Genomic DNA, 20,634 nt, shown 5'->3' on the forward strand with positions numbered 1-20,634 from the left:
GAAATAGGCTTTTTAAATTTGCCTCCAGAAGGCTGGATTCAATAGTGTTTTCCCCTCTGCAGGCATGTCTTTTGGTGGTGTTTTCTTGCTTTTCAGGGCAGTGATAACATGCCCCACCATCATTCCTTTTCCCCACAGTCCTCCAATGTATTGCAGTAAGAATTTGCCCAAAAAAAGGGGGCCGTGGAGAAACAGGAATTAAGTAGGATTAAATTAAATAGAAATTATACTTTTGCTCTTTGCTGTATCAGCAGTGAGGCATTGCATTAATATAATACTTTATCACTAGATTCCTCTGTACCTACAAACACAGACATTCACAAATGGTGCAAAATAAAGGTGTTTGGAATGTTTCTGTAACCATAAAAGGAAAAGTGGGGTGGGTCCAAAGGAAGGAAGGAACTAAGGAGGTGTGTGGGCAGAACTGCAGTTTGCATTTCAAACAACATGAATGGGGAACTCACCAATCTATCTATAGCCCTTGTGTGCCCACTTTTTACAATCTGCAATGTAATGCAGGGTGTGAATCAAATTGCATCAAAGCCAGATCCTTCTGATTCAGCTCTGCAGTGTAGCTACCTAAACCACTTGGCTAATACACTTGGCATTTAAAGGGTATAAAGTAAGCTCTACAGAAAAGAGGATGCACTTCTGCACTGACACAAGGTACATACTTTTATTCTCAAGTATCTACCCAATGACATTCTAAAAACATCCAATTGTTTCAGAAATCTGATATTCCATCCTCTCTTCTCTTGATAACAGCTAAATCCAGAAAGGTACAGCTGTATCTATTCTATAACAGAAGCAAGTTGTTCATTTGAGCTGTATGGAATAGGGTACAGACATCTTGTAATAGGACACTCTTTTCTGTAAATGCATTTTGGCACAAGTTCTTATTTCGGCGGTTTGAGGCATTGGGGTGGATCCAGGTGGTGTTAGGGTGACAGGCAAGACCTGTTGCCTCTAGCTATTAAGAGATTGCCCCCAAGGAGAACTGGGGCAGGGCATGGATTAGCCTAGCTCTGGGGACAGAGGATTGCTTCTGTCACCAGGTGGCAGGGAACAACAGAATGGCATACACCTATGTGGTCTCCATGGACTGTCATTCCTTGTGACATCCCTCAGTGAACTGCTGATGGATGGTGATGGAATCTAGAAGCAGTCAGGTCTCTCAATGCACTGGTTCACCCTCCGACGCTGGGCCAGAGAAGCTGCTCCTGAAATGAATATAAGTTGTGTCTTTCCCTTCCAGAGGTGTGGCAGTGTGTTTTATTATTCATATGTCAGGTAGCCTGGGCATGCTCACTCCTAGACACACAAATGGGAGGAACATACATAGGCTTCATGACATAATGATAAAATCTTTAAAAGTTGCCTTTAAAATGCTGTTCTTTAAATGACTCAGTATAATGAGTCTAATGGTTTCTAATGTTTTCCAAATTTTGACATTTATTCAGTTTGTATGATTGTGGTGGCCTCTGTTGTTTAGTTGTTAAGTCATGTCCGACTCTTATGACCCTATGAACCAGAGCATGTCAGGCCCTCCTGTCTTCCATTGCTTCCTGGAGTTTGGTCAAATTCATGTTGGTTGCTTCGATGACACTGTTCAACCATTTGGTCCTCTGTTGTCCCCTTCTCCTCTTGCCTTCACATTTTCCCAACATCAGGGTCTTTTCCAGGGAGATTTCTCTTCTCATGAGATGGCCAAACTATTGAAGGCTCAGCTTCAGGATCTGTCCTTCCAGTGAGCACTCAGGATTGATTTCATTCAGAATGCATAGGTTTTATGTCCTTGCAGTCCAGGGGACCCTCAAGAGTCTCCTCCAGCACCACAATTCAAAAGCATCAATTCTTCGGCAGTAAGCCTTCTTTATGGTGGCCTTAGAATTGGGATATTCTGTTCTCAAGGTAGTGATCAGCAAGTTACCAATTACTGAATAATTGCTAAGCCAGATAAAGTCTCCAAACATCCTGTTGGAGCTTTTATTGGCTCCATTCCCATTTGAACTGTAATAATTGTTGTACAGTTATTAGATCCAATCTGCCTTGGGCGGACAAAACACAATAGTCACACTTGCATTTTGGACCTTTCTCTGATTGCTTTTTAATCCCTGGAATACTAATAACATCCACCTAATTATATTGTAGGCCGTGCATTAAGGAGCATTCGGAGGGATCTCACTTATTCTTGATGAAGGACAGATTTCTATAGTTTGTAACAGTGTGTTTTGCCTACAAGTGGCCTGTGTGTCACTGCAGTTGTCATCCCCTATTGTCTGATGTTTCCTTTCAATGCACAATTTCTTCTCTAACATATTAGGAAAGAATAACTTTCCAGGAAAACTGAAAACCAAAAATGGCTATATGTTGATGTATGAAGGACATTGTTTATCAAGATCAGTAACTAGGCAATCCAGAATTAATACGTGGAATTGTTCGCCCATCAATTTGTTATGATTTCCACTACTGGATAATCTAGCAGTTTATTTCCAACTGCCCCTATCTCTTACTCTAAGATATATATTCTTTCTTGGAAAACACAGGGTGAGGTACACATTTCACTTCTTTTCTAATTCAGTCTTGATCCTGAGTTTTAAGAATACTCAGCTGCGACACATTCATACTCTTTGTGTCTCAAGAGTACCAGTAGTGTAGGAGATCGGTGCAAGGCATTCCTTCCCAGAGACCACCCCACAGTGAGATGTCAAGAAAACTCAAAGTCCTTTCCCCATGGCCACATCTTTCCATAACACAACAATACCCTGATGAGCTAGAAATCAGGCCAATAGGGCACAAGCTAGACAGTACCTTTGTTGTGGCTTCAGAAAAGAAAACAGAAGCTGTCAAGCTGGCATGGTTTAGAGTGGGGGAGGGTGACTACAATGGGCTTGATTTAGTGGCTACTTGAAATATTGGACTAAAGCACTTCCAATGTCACTGCTGAAGAATTTGTTCTTAGGGAATATAATCATGGTTATTTTAAGACTCTCTTTGGAAAGAGAATGATGTGGAAATGTTCACATGAACTTTTAAGAAATAAACCAGGGTGAGCTTTGACTTCCAGATACCATTGCTGTGGGAAGCTTGGTTCCAGAAGAGCAAGCATCAGTTGTCTGAACTTGGTTTGTGAGAAGGAGACAAGAGATAGTAACCAAACGTAGATGGCAAAATTTGATAATGAGCAAGTCACTGCTTTTAAACTGGGATTGGACTGTAACCATGTGGTTTCCAATCCTAAGGCAATTTTAAGCTGTCAATGGATTTACAGGAAGAAAAGGTTTTCAGTCTCTTAAATCAGAAGATCCACTATTCTGCCTTATCCCCCGATTTAAGGTTGTTCCAAGTTACAGCTGCTATTGGCAAATTGGGAATGGACTAAACTGAGCTGGGGCTTTATCTTTAAACCTGAAGCATTAACTCTTCAACATAGCAAAGTTTTCTGTTAAAACCACTTGCAAGTCCATTCTGTTGGCAAGCTGCCCACTTACACTGTTGATAACAACTATCCATACTGACTGAAAGAAGCAAATGGAGAAAATAGGGTATATTTTGTATAAGGGACCTCAACCAACCTAATACTTTGTGCATAGTCCCATGTTCAGTTGTGTCAAATGTTCAGTTTGCCTCAGCTGACCTTGCTGGGAACTACCGTATATATTAGCATTGTCTTTCTACCACCATTTTATAGCTCTCTTCTGTAGAAAGCATCTGCAATTGATTGCAGTGGCTCCCATCAACCCCCCCCCCTTTTTTGTAAAAATCATAGAATGTCTATTCCCAAGCAGGACTGCTCATCCTACCCATTCCTCCCAGGCAGGATGGCTGAGGATGTTGACTCCCAAGAGAGGTCCACATAGAAAAAACAAGGAACAAGGCCTTCTCAGTGGTCACTCTTCAACTGTGGAATGAGTTACCACCCAACCATCATTCACCTGGTCCCTTAACTGAGTATCTTCAAGAAACAGTGTAAGACCTGGTTATTCAGGCAGGCATTTCAAAATATTCCATCTATGGATCTCATCTAAATTGCTTCTACAGCCAAAATACTGTAAAATTGCTACCAATTTAAATGTTTGGCTGTAATTTACTATGTTGTAGTATGTATTTTAATAGTTTATTATTTCTTTTATATAAGTTGTATCTCTGTTGTTTTATGATTTATGATCATAATTTGATTTTGATTGTTTTTATGTTGTAAACTGCCAAGAGTGGCCTTCAACTAGATGCGCAGTATAGAAACTGAATAAAGAAATAAAATAAATTAATAGAATTAGAATGAGAATTAGCAGAATGCAGTTCTTTTAACTTCAGCATATCTGAGTGTGAATTTTAATTTTGGTTCCTGTATAGCTTGTCTCTTTTCTTTTCCTTAAAAAAAAATCAAAAGTCTCCACACATGCACTATAAGATCTATCAGCAAGTATGGTTACAGCACTCCATGTTACCTTGAATTCAGGGTTCTAGAATGGCAGATTACTTCAATCAAAGAAGAAGAAGAAAGTATTAGCAAACCTGCCCTTGCCATTGGCTAAGGCTGATGAGAACTGTAGTCCAACCACATTTGGAAGGCCATAATTAGTGACTCTACACATGGACATCACCAGATGGGCAATAACAAAATCAGATTGATTATGCAGCCAAAGATGGAGAAGCTCTATACCAGTGATGGCTAACCTTTTTGAGCCTGAGTGCCCAAACGGTGACACAAAACCAAATTATTTCTTTCGAAGTGCCAACACTGCAATTAAATCTGAATACTGATGTTTTAGTTTAGAAAAAACAACTCATACAATTGTCTGAATTAATCATCACCTTATGTCTTTGAAACATAACTGAACTTTCAATGATACAAACACTTTTTAAGTGAAAAATAACCATTAACTCTACTAAATGGAAACAAATAGTAAAGTAATACAAGCCAGGTAGTTTATACAAACTTTAAAAACAATTTCATGCATGTATTTTTTGATAAAGGATACTGAACTTGACATGCTTTTGCACAATGTGATTTTTGATGTTGTATGCATGCTGATAATTTGTCAAACTTGCCCCGTATGCTGTTAGTTTGAGACCAACACATGCAGCACTCAGACAATCGAGATAGTGTGGTTGCTGACCTTGAGCCAGACATCCTGGAGAGTGAAGTCAAGTGGGCCTTAGAAAGCTTGGCTAACAACAAGGCCAGTGGAGGTGATGGCATTCCACTAGAACTATTTAAAATCTTAAAAGATGACACAGTTCAGGTACTACACTCAATATGCCAGCAAGTTTGGAAAATTTAACAGAACAAACTGTGTCAAGTTCTTAAAGAAATGGTAGTGCCTGATCACCTTATCTATCTCCCAAGAAATCTGTATGTGGGAGAGGAAGCAACAGTTAGAACTGGGTATGGTTCAAAACTGGGAAAGGAGTATGACAAGGTTGTATATTGTCCCCCTGCTTATTTAACTTATATGCAGAATACCTCATGTGAAAGGCTGGACTGGAGGAATCCCAAACCAGAATTAATATTAAACGTAATGAGAGGAGATGGACATACTGGAAGAAATATCAACCTCAGATATGCAGATGATACCACTCTGATGGCAGAAAGTGAGGAGGAATTAATGAGGGTGAAAGAGGAGAGCACAAAATTGGTCTGAAGCTCAGCATAAAAAAAACAACAAGATCATGGCCACTGGTCCCATCACCTCCTGGCAAATAGAAGGGGAAGATATGGAGGCAGTGACAGATTTTACTTTCTTGGGCTCCCTGGTCACTGCAGATGGTGACGGCAGCCATGAAATTAAAAAAAACTCCTGCTTCTTGGGAGGAAAGCGATGACAAACCTAGACAGCATCTTAAAAAGCAGAGACATCACCTTGCTGACAAAAATCCGCATGGTCAAAGCTATAGTTCTTCCAGGAGCGATGTATGGAAGTGAGAGCTGGACCATAAAGAAGGCTGACCGCCAAAGAATTGATGCCTTTGAATTGTGGTGCTAGAGGAGACTCTTGAGAGTCCCCTGGACTGCAAAGAGAACAAATCTATCCATTTTGAAGGAAAATAACCCTGAGTGCTCACTGGAAGGACAGATTCTGAAGCTGAGGCTTCAATACTTTGGCCATCTCATGAGAAGAGAAGACTCCCTGGATGTTGGGAAAATGTGAAGGCAAGAGGAGAAGGGAATGACAGAGGACGAGATGGCTGGACAGTGTCACCAAAGCTACCAACATGAATTTGATTCAACTCAGGAAGGCAGGGGAAGACAGGAGGGCATGGCATGCTGGTCCATGGGGTCACGAAGAGTCAGACATGACTTAAGGACTAAACAACAGCAACAATTTGCTATGGCCAACCGTGTTTATTTAGCCGGTAAGCAGAGATAAGCGAAAACAAGGTCACTTCTTTTTTAAAATGAGAAAAATGAAAGTGAAAAGGAGCTGGACCTTTTCCCTCACAAACCAAGCCTCCAAACATCTGCCACAAGCTATCACAGTGTCAGAGATCCCACTGACCTGAAATATGGATCTAATCAATTTCAAAATTTACTTCTTTGTTATGTTTGATGTAGAAAAACATTTTCCCTATATGTTTCATATGTTTCCAAAGTCAATTTCACTTGACTTTGGAAACATAAGAATGATATCTCCTTCAGTGACAAGGGGAGATCATTCTTCTTCTTCTTCTTCTTCTTCTTCTTCTTCTTCTTCTTCTTCTTCTTCTTCTTCTTCTTCTTCTTGTGATAAGCTTGGTTATGAAAGTTCATAAAATGATTTATTGATGAGATTTGTAATCACAAAGTTAGCTAAAATGAATTCATCTTGGTTTCTGTGTGTGAGTTGAGAGTGGAAATATCCAAAGTTGATTCCTAGCTGTACCTCTGTACTGTCCAGCGTGGCCTTATCTCGTAACTAAGCAACCTGGCTAGTACAGAGTGAGGAAGACTAAACAACTTTTCCTTAAGCCGCATGGGAACAAGAAAGGAGGAGATTCTACCACGAGGGAGACGGAAGATGGATGCCAACATATAGGACTCAGCATGGACTATTCAAAGGACAGTAAGCCTGTGTTTTTCCTATTGAGAAAGTTTACTTGGATTTTCCAGAAGCCTGATGGAATGTTGTTTTGATGATGGACACTAGGATTTGTAGTTTGTTTTAAGATGTAATTTTTCCTGAAACCGGAGGGGAGGTCCGCCCCCCCCTTTTTCTTTTGTTAGCTAGATGCTTTATTATTTTCGTTTGTTTCAGAGGAATTCTATCTACTGTCAATGGGGATGGAATTGTAAATTGTAAATATGCTTTGCTATGCTTTGCTTAAACTGATTTCTCTCAGAACTATATTTTTCTAATAAAAGTAAATATGCTTAAATTGATGCATTTTACAAGGCCACGTATACTTAACGCTACCAATTTGGGTCCAACTGATTTATGAGTGCTAGAAGGATGGATTTCCCTGGTACTCACGTGTGTGGCTTGGTTCTCAATGAAATCGGTCAGACTTGGTGCCAGAGTAAATTTTAGCTACCCTAAGGCAAAACTTATGGACCCAGTTTGCCTGGTAAAGGAGCGATTTACTCTGAAACCTCTCTGACCGTGGCTGAGCAATTTCTTAGGAAATTGACTTTGCTGACACTTCTTCTTCTTCTTCTTCTTCTTCTTCTTCTTCTTCTTCTTCTTCTTCTTCTATGGTATTCACTACAATTCAGGCATTTTATGATGTTTTCATGACCTAATGTTTCACATTTGTCAAACAGAAGCAGAATTCCCCCTCAAAATCATGGAAGCTTAGCAAAAATACATGAATCCAGAGTTTGTTTATGGTACTATTATCAGTCACCAATGGGTTGACATACCAACAAAGCACCTGAAACACACGTATTTTCAGGGTGACCAAAGGTAGTGGTAGACTTCATGCCCAGGACATACTTGGGATCCAGAAACAGAGCTGGCTTGACCCAAAGGTGTAATCCTTAAATAGGAGTTCAATCTCATTGAGAACAGGTCATAAATGTGCAGACAATGTAAGACATTTACACTACTTCCCTACTCATTTACTTACAGCTTTTTAAAACCACTTTTCATTTTAGAATCTTAAGGCAACTGTGACATTCACCTTTGTGGCACCTGTGTATTTGGCCCTCACAAAGGCTCACGCCGCGTTTTCTTCTCGCTGCCACCAGTGGATTACCTCAACCCACAATATAACAGGACACCTGTCTTGTAAATTCAAACAGGACTTATTTATTGAAGTGAATCAATAAATAATAATAACATAAGTTCTTCAGATAATCATTGTACACAAGCAAATCGTTAACAGTAGTCTCAGTACATACTTTTCTCTTACAATATCATTGCCACCTTCTCTACCTATTTTCTTAACCAGTCTTATCACTCTATATCTGTCCTCCCCCCCCTCTCTGACTAACCAAACTCTCAGTCTGACTCTCTTAGACTCAGGCTCTGCCTTTTAACATCTATTTTCAGCTCCGCCTCTCAAACACATTAGCATAGAACCTGAATAATGCATGACTTATTTTGCACAAGGGGTGAACGTTACAGCAACACAAAACAATATAACAGAATAAATAACTTTTAAAAGTAAATAATAAATAAAGAAAAATCCATAACAACAATTCAATAAAAAGCAGTGTTAACTTGTAATGATAAGATCAGGAAATATGAGTCTAATTGATGGTGGAAACAGTCAACAATTGAAATGCCATATTTCAATGGGGAGACATGGTGGACACAACAACCGAAAGGCTCTCCTCTATGCCACAAGCCTTGTCAGGCAGTGATATGCTAAGCAGGATACAGTGGGGTCTTGACTTGAGAACTTAATCCGTATTGGAAGGCGGTTCTCAAGTCAAAAAGTTCTCAGGTCAAATCTGCATTTCCCATAGGAATGCATTGAAAACCATTTGATCCGTATTTGCTCTTTTCCGTCCATAGAAACTAATGGGAAGCTGCTATTCCGCCTTCGACCACTAGAGGGGGATATTTTGTTTCTTTTTTTCTTAGGTCAAGAAAGGTTCAGGAAAGGCAGGGAAAATACAGTCCAGGCAGTACAGTACCAGGCAGTCTGAAGACTGTCTCCCAATTCACTCTCTAAACGCTGGGAGGAGTGAGGAAGCAGAGAGGCACCCTTTTCACTGGCCAACAGTTAACTGAAAGTTCAAATTTTGCACTTTCCCTGCCTCCCACGTGGTTTTTTTCAGTTCTTAACTCAAATCTAAGTACTTAAGTCAATATTTTCCTATGAGAGCGGTTCTTAAGCCAAAATGTTCTTAACTCAAGCCGTTCTTAAGTCAAGACCCCACTATATACCCTCTCCCAGAACATAAAGACAGGCAAGCCTACATGAGAAAAGAGGGCACTCAGACAGGCTGGTCCTGAACTGTATACGTCCTTTTAAGCCCAATTCCACACTGTTGACATGGCTTGGTCTTATCTTCCAAAAGAGGCATGATTACCACCCTTGTTGTTCATTTTTCCAGCACACTAGGATCCTATTACTGTAGATGATTTTTCTAAAAGCAGACAATCATATGCATGAAAGTACTCTTCGCATTTAGCTGGAAAATAATTTTGCTTCGTGCCTGAGACTGGAAGTGGTTAGTATTCCCAAGCTACAGCTGTCTACTCATCCCATTAGAGCATATGCCAGTTTTAATTGCACAACCTGCTTCTTGTTTATTAATCTAAGCTTTCAATCCAAGACAGCAACAGGGAACTGCAAAGCCATGTTGTGAAATACAATGTGATGAATTATTATTATTTTTAAGAGGGTCTTTTGACAAATCAGTTATGCAATCATTGGACAGTTATAGTTCTTTCCTTTGTCTCAAAAATATTTTTATGCTGATAATAATACCTTTGTTGACGGACGGTTGATTGACATGGGATGATTAATTTCTTTGGTACTTTTGCAAGCAACTGAATTAGTACTTCAGTCACCTCTTTGAAAATAGCTTTCATGCTTCATCTGAAGCATCAGCTGAAAGGTGCTTCTTTTGAAAGTGGAAGCCATGATTATGTGTCTCTTGAGACCTCAGCATATCTTTGCTGACTTCCCCTCATCTCATCAGCTCTTCTCTACAAGTTTTCAGAAAACATATCTGTTTTGACAAGGTTTGGAAAGCATAATCATATCCATAAGCTCCTCCAAAGCCCAATTCCCATAAAGGTTCAACAGTGCCTCCGTATGTGCAAACCGTGCACAGGGAGGCCCTTTGCTGTCTAACTGGCATTATCTGATGTGTTGTCTGAAAAGTGCCATGGCATGCAAAAGTACAGAAGGCAATTTCCAAAATGGATGTATGCTATATTTCCAAAGATCAAGATTTTACTTTCACTACATTTAACTATAGTAGGTAAAATATTATTATAAAAAGACAATCTGAATCCTCTGATGGGGTCTGGAGTTTTGAAAGAAGAGGGTTCTGGTGGACTGAATTGCTACTCCAGATACTTTAACATCCAGTGAACAAGTGTTTAAGCCATGCCTTCTTCTTTTAAAGAGAGAATATGGGTAAATAGATCAATATATTCAGGACACTGTTAGACCACTGCCTAGAAACATAGAACCATTTTGGAGAAGGCTCTACACTTTTTTTTTTAAAAAAACCACCTGAAGGAGGGGGGCAGGCTAAGACTGTGTTAGGAAACTGTGGGTGGCTCCAGGATTTTGTTCCACCAGTGGGAGGATCATTGGGTGGAGAATGCTCCCTGAAGCAGAAAGAAATGGCAGGTGGCTTTCACCAGTTCCACATTCCAACACACAGCATTCCTTCCTTCTGAAAGGGCTGCTGACTGGATTTGGGGGGGGGGGCACGTGAGATTACAAGAAAGGAGGAAATTAGTGGAAATCACCTCCTTTGCCACTCAAACATAAGAAAAGTGGTAATGGTTCGAATTCCTTTTGCTGATGGAAGGAAGCTTTCTGTCTATAAATGATCATCCAGCTGAGAAGCATCTTGTAGAACAGAATGAGAGGCAGAAAAGACATATGCTCTATTTCTGAGGATCTAATGAGAGACAGTGGGTTTCCTTTTTGTAGAAGTGCTGTTTTCTCCATTTATGGTCAACCTGTATATTGCAAACCAAATATTATTTTTAAAAAATGCCATGAGCCTTCAGTAAAAATGCTGCAAGCATTCCAAACTGGAGAAACCCAGGTAATCACTGCCTTGGGACCCGATTATTTATATGAAAACAACTGGACTTTGTTTCTGCATCTTTTGGACTGGCATTCAGAAATTAGAAAAGTATTGCTTTTTCTTCTTGCTTCATCCACAGGCTGGCTGTTGCATTTATTCTCTTGTATTGGAAAGAGAGAGATCAGATGAACCTCGGTGAGAGATTAAAATGATTAACAAGAATGGAGGAGTTGGGCATAGGGCGAGCTTGCAGCCTTGGACAGTGAGAAATTACAGTGATTAGCCATTCAGAATGATTAGAAGTTCACAGGGTGAATTGAGATCCATGGACTCAGGAAACAATGATTAAGTGGACTGTGTCCACTATATGGGCTGTGGGGAGGACACTGATCCATGGGCAGCAAGATGGTTATTAACAAAGCTACATCAATAGTTATTAACCTGCTTGCATCAATATTGTTCACGGAATGAACTTAGCATCAGGAACAGTGGAAAAAATGATTAGCAAAGAACTCTGCAGTGATCTCAGAGCAAATTAAGATCTATGGAGAATGCCTGTGATTAATGCAAATGCATCAATGCTGACATCCACTGAACAGGTTCATGGACAAAAGACTCACATTAAAATAGTTCTGCCAAATCAGCTCCTCCTTAATGATGTCCCTATAAAGGTTCTTCCTTCCATAAATGAAGGTTACATTAACAGATTCACTAGTTGTGTGGAACTAAGTTAGTGGAGATTGGACAGATCTTAATCATCATCATCCATTAAATCATTTGTGATTTATGGCAACTCTTTTCAGGGTTTTTCAGGTAGAGGATATCATTCATTTCTTCTGCCTCATGGCACTGTGGTTAAACTGCTGTACTGCAGCCAAAACTGTGCTCACAACCTGGGGCTCAGTCCCAGGTAGCCGGCTCAAGGTTGGCTCAGCCTTCTATCCTTCCAAGGTCAGTAAAATGAGTACCCAGCTCAGGGAGGGGGGGCAACGGGTAACCTTCATAATGAACTTGCAAACCGCCCAGTGTGTGCTTTAAGCGCTATGGGGTGGTATACAAGCAGCATGCTTTTTATTGATGCCCTGATACTTGTATCTTGCCCAAGGCCACACAAGCTGGCCTTACTCACAGGAAGTACAGTAGGGAATCAGACTCTGGTCTGCAGTCAGATACCTAAGCCACCAAGCTATTCAGCCAGCAAAAAAATCCAATCCCCATGCACCTTTCAATGTCCAGCCTAGAATGGGAATGTGAGCTGCAGCTCCTGAAGCTGTAAGAAAAAATGTTTTTCAGCAGACAGCTTGCCTTTATTTACATCACAGCAGGCTCTGAACCCCGAAACCACATTCAAGGTAGACTGGAGTGCAGACTTCACTGTGTGATGTACAGTGTAAATGTGACATATACCCAGTTTTTCAGAAGTCTGAGAAGATGGCATTTTCAGTCATCCTGCAGTCATTCGAAGGAACTCTGAAATCTGCAGAGGATGTGGATGGCTCTGTGCTTTTGAAACTAGTCAGCCAGAGTGAAGAAAAATCGGAACATAAAGCCCCTGGCCCCTCCTGGTCTACACTCCAAACACTCCCTGATGATCTGCTAAAAGACAAGGAAGTGCCTTGAGATGAAAGCTTTGAAGCTAATGTGGAGAGTGGAAGCTATCTAGTAAGAAGTTTATTTCTGAAGGAGTAGCTATGGGTATGCTTGCGGGGGCGGGCGGGCTGAAACAAATTCTTTACTGAAATGTTTCTTAACTCCCACCCCACAGGAAGATTTTCTTCATGGTGATGATGTTGAGAAACTACCCACCAGGAAGACAGAGATTGTAAATCTTTCCTGCATTTCATGTGATTCCACCAGTCCTGAGAATTAGAGTGTTTTTAACTCCACTTCTCAGCTCCACTACACATCTATTAGTCTGCCATTGTGTTCTTACTTGTGTTAACCACTACAATACAGTACCTGCACATGAAAAATCCTAAATATTATATATCTGGGAGGGTTGGGAATTTTAGAGGTGTGAACCAACTATTCAGGAAAGTGGAAAAACAGATCAAAACATTGAGGATAGGAGTTGTTGCTAAATGGCTTTCAGACCAGGATGCTTATACACTTCATGGACCAATTAGAATTCATTGAAAAAGAAATAAGACCATCACATCTGAAGTAACTGTTCGGTGGCAGGTGGATTTGGGTGATATGCACTAATTTTCCAGTACAACAAGGGTTAAAAATACATTATAATGGTCATAGATATTCTTTCCAAATAGGCTTAGGCTTCGGTTCTCAAAGGCAAGACAGACAAGGAAGTGTCCAAAGCTTTCGACACTATTTTCAAACAAGATGGAAGAAAACACGGCATGCTACAAACATATAGAGGTAAGCAATTTCTAAACAAGCCTGTAAGAAATTAGTTTTAAAAATGCAAATAGGATTCATCACTTTGTCACCAATAATAAAGGAAGAGATTGTGGAATGGTGTAACGGAAGTTTAAAAACAAAAACACTGGAGGTACCGTATTTCACAGTTAATAATGCTTATATTGTAGGTATGTGGATGTGGTGCCATAGCTATCTAATGTTTTAAACACAGTATTCATAGAATACTAAATGTGTATGCGATTGCTTCCTTAAATTATCCATTCCTCTTTTGATTGTTATCACAATATGCTGATATTACTTTAGAGAAGTACCTGCTATAGCTCAGAGGAAGAAGATGACTGATTTTGTTAGAACAGAGAATCCATTCTAGGTTTTAGTTTGAACTTTAAAAGTGTAATAAGACTGCTGGCCCTCATTTAGGGGTCTGCTTCAGCACCTTGGATAGCCCACCTAAAGTTCGAGCTAAAACCTGGAACTCACTCTGTGCTCCCAGAAAATCAGAGCCACCACCCTGCATCCCAGCCTTGAAAGAGTGTCTGGTTTTGAATGAGTAATCTGTAGTTTTTCCAATGAATGCTTTTACAACTGAATCACTGAAATCTTGCTCCATGACAGCATGTAAGGCTGATGATATAATCAGTCACAGTAATTTTTCAATAATAAAATATATTCAAGATAACCCCTTCAATGTCCAGAAGCTCCCAGGATTTCCTGTTGCCATTTAGGTGCCGTGGGGTGGGGAAGAAAAGTTTTTAATTATCAAAAAATGGCACCATTGGTAAAGTTGTCCCAGTGTCAGAGATTCTTAGTGATTAAAGATTTCCCCCTGTCTTGTGTCTCCTAACAGCTTCCTGTTGACAAAGGGGATTCCACAAGAGCCTGGGGGGGGGGGGGGCTGGGAACTTTTGAGAGCAAAACTAGAAATGCTTAATTTTTAAAAAGCCAACAATAGCTTATGTGGCATAATTTATGGAATAAAATTTCAGCCTTTATGTCCCCCCCCCTCTTTCTCTCTGTCTCTCTTATCTGCTCACTCACTCACTCACTTAGTAAAGTCTGCTTTGTGTCTAAGTTTCATTATGTTTCCTTTTCCATCTGCTTCATTTGTTTGTCAGTTTTATGAATACGATAATAGTTTTATCCTTATTTTTGTCATTTAATGTTTTTAATGAATGGCACTGCTTTACTTATTATGGTCTTACTGCAAACGATAAGGTGTGAAAGTAGCATAAAAACATGTAAATTGAATAAATGTATGCTTGTGTAACACTTTTGCATATATGTGTATATTAGTATTACATAATTTATTTAAATGGAGCTGAAACTGAAGGTTTGAAATTATTGCTTAGCATTTACAAATTTGCATTAGCTATTCAGTCTGAGTTTCCTGGCAACATATTTGCAAAAGAGATGCTCTTGCAGCAGCTGTGTATGTCTATTTAGAAGTGAATCTCACTGTATTTACTGTATTACTCTCTGTTAAGTGTGTACAGAACTGCAGACTACAAAAAAGTGATTTTTAACAGTGTACCTATTATACATCTCACAAATCTTCAGCTTTAGGAGCCCCTTTGAGAGGCAGAGGAAAGCCAACGACTGATCCCGTTATGTAATTTATGCTACTTAAGGCTGGTGTGTTTATTTTTCAAAAAATAAAACATTTCTGATTCCCTCCCCCTCCAAAAAAAAAAAAAGTGTCAAGGCTCCCACTGGGGTAGATGAGACGAATGGAGTCTTTAATTTCCAAAAATTGCCACCATTGTTAAAATCATCCTGTGGCCAACACCCCATGGCCCCCAATGGCTTTCCTATGATGAATGGCATCCCACAGCAGCCTTGGGACCCTCAGGAGTGGGGGAGAAGCTGTCAGAACTTTTTAAAAAACTTCTAAAAAGTCTCCATACCTGATAATGTCATCAGCATTACACACTGTGGTAGCAACAGGACTTCAGCAATCACATAAAGAGGGGAGAAGAACCCTGTGTAGAAATATATGCATATGTGAATTAGTATGCTGGTCCTATCCAAAGGAGTTTTGTAAGTTGTGTAGGTTTGTATTTGTATTTTATATTACTGTATTTTATTATTCATGTAAGCCGCCCCGAGTAGACTTTGTCTAGGGAGGAGGGGTAAAAGTCCAATAAAAGTTAAAAAAAGTAAAGTAAAAAGTAAAGAATAAAATCAGTAAAATTGGAAATGTTGGAAAAAGTATCTTCTTACAAGCTAAGTTGTGTATGTGTGTGTCTGTGTATATGTGTGTATACAAATAGTTAGCTAATTATTTCTCTTCTCTTTATCAGTGGATGGCCTGATTAAAATCATAAATCACTAAATACCTCCTTTTTATCCCAGGGGAGCTCACATCTGCGTACTTGTGCATTTTAATTAAGAATGTAGTGAGTAATCAAAAATTTCATTATGGAAAGAAAGAGTTTACATAACCAAAAACACAACCAACCAAGAACAGCAGGTTTATGTTTGATTTTTAAAATGAGATGTATCAGAATCCAGATCTCCCTGATACCTCTATTCTGCTCTAGAATGAGTGCACTTTAGATGAGTTATGCTTTGTTTCTAGTGCATAACTCACCTAAAGTCCACTCATATTTATAGTTGCTGAAGCCCCTCAGAATGGTTACTTGCCGCTATTATTCCTATTTTCAAAAAAAGAAAATAAATTGCTTTCCACTTTCTGAAATGTAGCTGAGATAGTTACTATTGTTCAGAAAAAATAACATTTGAATGTTCCATACTGTTGGCCTGTGGCAGAAGGAACATATTCTGCCATTCTTATTTACAGTCATTCAGTAACTGCAACAGAGCATGAAACAGAAGCACAATATTTCTTTATCATTTGTAAAACTAGAAACCTAGAAAAATCAGTTTAAAGATTACAATTATGTTGTACATTATTCCTCATTAGTTACAACTCTAAAGCAATGTAGTTACACTATAATTACTGAAGAAAGGAATTGATTACAAGTAAATAATCATTTGCAGCTAGTTGTTTCCAAGCTCTGCCTTCTTCATCCTTTCCCTAATACAGAGAATGTAGATTGCTCCAAATACAGCAAGTAGTAGAGGAGGAAAAAAGAAGCCTAAATGATTATATCAGTACAAGCAGAGAAGAATTACTTAAGACAGTGAAAATGGAGAATATTTTGAAAACAAAAGAAACAAAGGCTCAATATAAGAAGCAACAATTTGAAAATAAATAAAACAGCTGGAAAAATAAACCACTACATGGACAACACCTGAGAAATATTGATGGAAAGCATGACCATAATTCCCTTAAGAAAGAAACTGAAGGGTTGATTTTTGCTGCACAATAACAAGTACTCCAAACCAAAGAAAGCTAAGACCCACGGAATTAGTGCTAACAGCAAATGTTGATTCTGCCAGGTAAAAGATGAAACTGTGTCACACCTCATCTGCGAATGTTCAGAAATTGCACAGATTATAAAGTTAGACATGATAGAGTGGCAAAGTTAGTGCACTGCTCATTATGCAAAAAAATATAACTTGCCAGCCTCCCAAAACCCATGGTAAATAAATAAATAAATAAATAAATAAATAAATAAATAAATAAATAAATAAATAAATAAATAAATAAATAAATAAATAAATAAATAAATAAAATGTACATTTATGGGGGGAGGGACAAATAACATACCACTTTAATCTAGTTTTAACAGGGTACTGCAGGGCTCAGGCAAGTTCGTTTTTTTCAGTTACGGTCTTCAGAACTCATAGCATGACCCCAGCCCATTCTGCCTGAAGGATTATGGAACTTATGTTTCAAAAAAGTAAAATTTCCAAGCTCTAAGCCCTTGCAGAGTGAATATATAGTATACTTAGAGTCAGTAGAATACTAGAAGCAGAAGTAAGGTACTTTCAGTGGAAGTGGAAGCGTAGCAGAGAAAGGAGAATAAGCATTGTGCGTTGCAAAACGGGTTGAACTCGGATTATAAAGACCTAGTTTCAAATCACAAGCACTGGGAACCATTTGACCCCTCATAATCTCTCATCTTTACTTCTTCACAAGGCTATCTTGATGATAAAACAGAGAGATCTATAGAGGTTGCCCTAAGCAACTTAAAAGTAGGCTAGCATGTAGATATGAGGAAGATCAATAGTAGGAACAACAACAACAATAATATAACATAGAACAGTCTCTGTTTTTATAGGAAAAAATGGAATGTTCAGTGCTACAAAAAAAATTGCATAAGCACATGAACATCTCATATAGACAATGGTATTTTTGCTTTCTTACAGAATTATCATTTACAGCTGAGAAGCAGTAAAACTCCTAGTAAGTAGAAATGAGTCAGTGTGAAGGAGGTCCAGAGGAGATTGTGCTGTCCAAAGAGGAAGAAGGAAAGGAGGGTGGGGAAAAACCCGACAGTGTGAAAGAGCAGGAGGACTGAAGGGAGAACTTAGCTTCAGAAGAGGGGAAAACAGAGCGAGGTGGGAAATTTGAAGTAAACCTAGTGGAGGAGCGTGGGAACAAGAAAGGGGAGGAGCAGGAGCTATTAGTCTGGGAAGAGGGTATAAGTAATCAAGGAGAATGGCGGTTCAAGGCAGAACTAGAATGATGGAAGCGTAAGAGAGAGCTGGAGAGATTAAGAGAATACGAGAGGGTGAAGACGCAGGAGTTGTTAAGAGATTTCGCCTTCTACCAAAGGGAGAAGGCGATGTGAAATATAAGACTCTTGAGTAGTCAGTCATTGTCTTCCGTAAGAATAAGGGTTGTTGTTTAGTAATTTAGTCGTGTCCGACTCTTTGTGACCCCCATGGACCAGAACATGCCAGGCCCTCCTGTCTTCCACTGCCTCCCGGAGTTGGGTCAAAGTCATGTTGGTGGCTTCAATGACACTGTCCAACCATCTCATCCTCTGTTGTCCCCGACTCCCGCTACAACACACCTCCCCCTGAAGGAGACTGGGCCCAGCGCCCATGCTGTGGCACCAGCTGTGCAGTGCGGAGCGCTCCCCTCTGGAAGCCCACCAACATTGAAAAGTTTGGTCCAGCACTCCTTTGAGTTCGATGGATGAGGGGTGGGAGTTTGTGTTGGACAGTTATGGCATGTTGCCTGAGTTGAGTTTCTTTGATCTGATTATGAACAATATTGATTTGCCTGTAACCAATAAAGATGAATTTGTGAAAGTTAAGAAGACGTCTCCTGTGATATTTCCTGTGCGAAATGAGGAGTTGTCAAAATTTGAAACCCAACCCATTCAGTCAGCTAATTATGTGAGACAACTAGCAATTGTGTATGATTCTATAAGGAATATTGCATAGATTCTGATTAATTGACGTCATGGGACACTTGCATTAGAATGGGGCAGGGGAAGAGAAATCAGAAGCCACATATAGGTAGACTTAAGTAATTCAATGCAATTTGTTTGTAATTAAAACCAAAATCTTTCTCCAATTAAAAGCTATATCGCTGAGAAAGACAAAAGTCTCTTATGCATATGCCTTAACTAAACACATCTGTTTTATTCTGCTAAACCTTTATTGTCTCACCAAGGTGGAGACCTTGAAAAGGGCAAAGTAACTACATCATCTCCAGAAAGGACAATGTTTTTGGTTTTGCATTTCATTAGTGGGCATTCGTCCATAGAATTGTGTGGAAGGGAGCTATATAATTCTGAATGAACTGGCAAAGATCTCTTTTTACCTCCCCCCAACATTAGATTGGGAAGTCTGCCAAGGCACTCTTTTTTGCAGTAGAAAGAACAAGGGACCCAGCTGCTGCCTCCAATGCAAATGCTGGGGGTTAGGGAGCATGCAAAGGACTAGTGGCAAGAAGGCAGAAGATAGAATTGCTTGTGCCCTGCACCCTACTATGCATCCCTTAATCTGGCCTTCTGCTTTCAAGTATGATGGTTGATGTTGCCCTGACATATGCTACAACTGCCAGTTAGGTCAGCTTCTGTGCAGGATATGGAGACAGTCTTCCCCTTTGCCTCCAAAATGTCACTGACTAGCCCTAACTGGAACAGAAGGAACACAGATCAATGGTAGAGAGTGAGCTTACTCTAGCCGCCTAGAGTGGCCGCAAGACCAGATGGGCAAGGTATAAATAAAATAAATAAATTAATTAAAAATTACTTTACAAAAAAAAAATCCCAGTTTCAAACCTTCACAGCTCTAAGTATGGCTGCAAAAGGAAGAACCCTTTCTTAGACGGTAGGAGGCATTGATATAAACCTACTGAACTAGACCAATCAGTAACCTGACTCCATAGAGGGCAGCCTTCTATGTAACATAGGCACTAAGGTGCAGCCTCCTTTTAAAGGAGAGAACATTAGAGACTATTTCCACACCTGTGTATTTACACAAGAAAGAGCACATAGAGATAGGCAGGTAAAAATGTGCTCCTATCCACTACCACACCACCCCCGCCCCAAAAGGGTTCCCTGCAACTTGTAGATGGTTTCTGCTCATGGTTCATTTCTCTTCTCCTGACCCAACCCCATCCTACATCTCTCTGAGGCCTTGGTCACATGAGGGGGATGTTCTCTAGTTACCCTCCCTAGTAAGTGGGTGGTGTTTTTTGTTTGTTTGTTTTTGTGGTCACACAATGCAGAGAAAAGATCAAGACATTTTCCTGGCCAGTGGTATAACTGCAGTACATTTCCAAACCACCAGGAGGGTTGTGTTATTTTGTACCTTTGCTGTACTGGTACCAAGATTGGGCTTTAATTTTTGAATTGAAGCTAGGAAGGTGGCTGCCATTATGGCAGCATGTACAGTATACAATTTTTTTAAAAAAATGTGCCTGATACATCGACAAATTGGTAAAAATGTGTCACTGGGAGGCCTCCGCCATTACAATACTGGCAAGTACCATATTTTTCTGTATATAAGACACCCCCCATGTATAAGACCCCTCACACTTTGAGGGAGTGATCACCAGTACTACTGCGCAAATATCCCAAGTCTATTGTGTGCAATGCATTTTTGCAAGAGCAGCCAGTGCAACAAAAGATATTTTCCCAAATAGACCCCCCTTCCCCATTCCTTCTAATTTCAACCCCCCATGTGCAAGTCTGCCCCCCCATGTAAGGTTTCATTCTGACCAGAACAAAAGGGGTTAGAAA

The 20,634-nt window shown here is 39.8% G+C and overlaps 1 long non-coding RNA gene across 1 annotated transcript in view; it reads left to right on the forward strand.

The window, feature by feature from the left end:
- The first annotated feature begins 6,918 nt into the window (after nucleotides 1-6,918).
- LOC140704449 (uncharacterized) overlaps nucleotides 6,919-20,634 on the forward strand; it is a 21,924-nt gene continuing 8,208 nt past the window's right edge. The window contains exons 1-2 of the long non-coding RNA XR_013541823.1: nucleotides 6,919-7,043; nucleotides 13,414-13,522. This is a non-coding gene — a long non-coding RNA (uncharacterized LOC140704449). The remainder of the gene's footprint in view (nucleotides 7,044-13,413; nucleotides 13,523-20,634) is intronic.

This window comes from Pogona vitticeps, chromosome 2, assembly GCF_051106095.1.
Source record: "Pogona vitticeps strain Pit_001003342236 chromosome 2, PviZW2.1, whole genome shotgun sequence".
Lineage (NCBI taxonomy): Eukaryota > Metazoa > Chordata > Lepidosauria > Squamata > Agamidae > Pogona > Pogona vitticeps.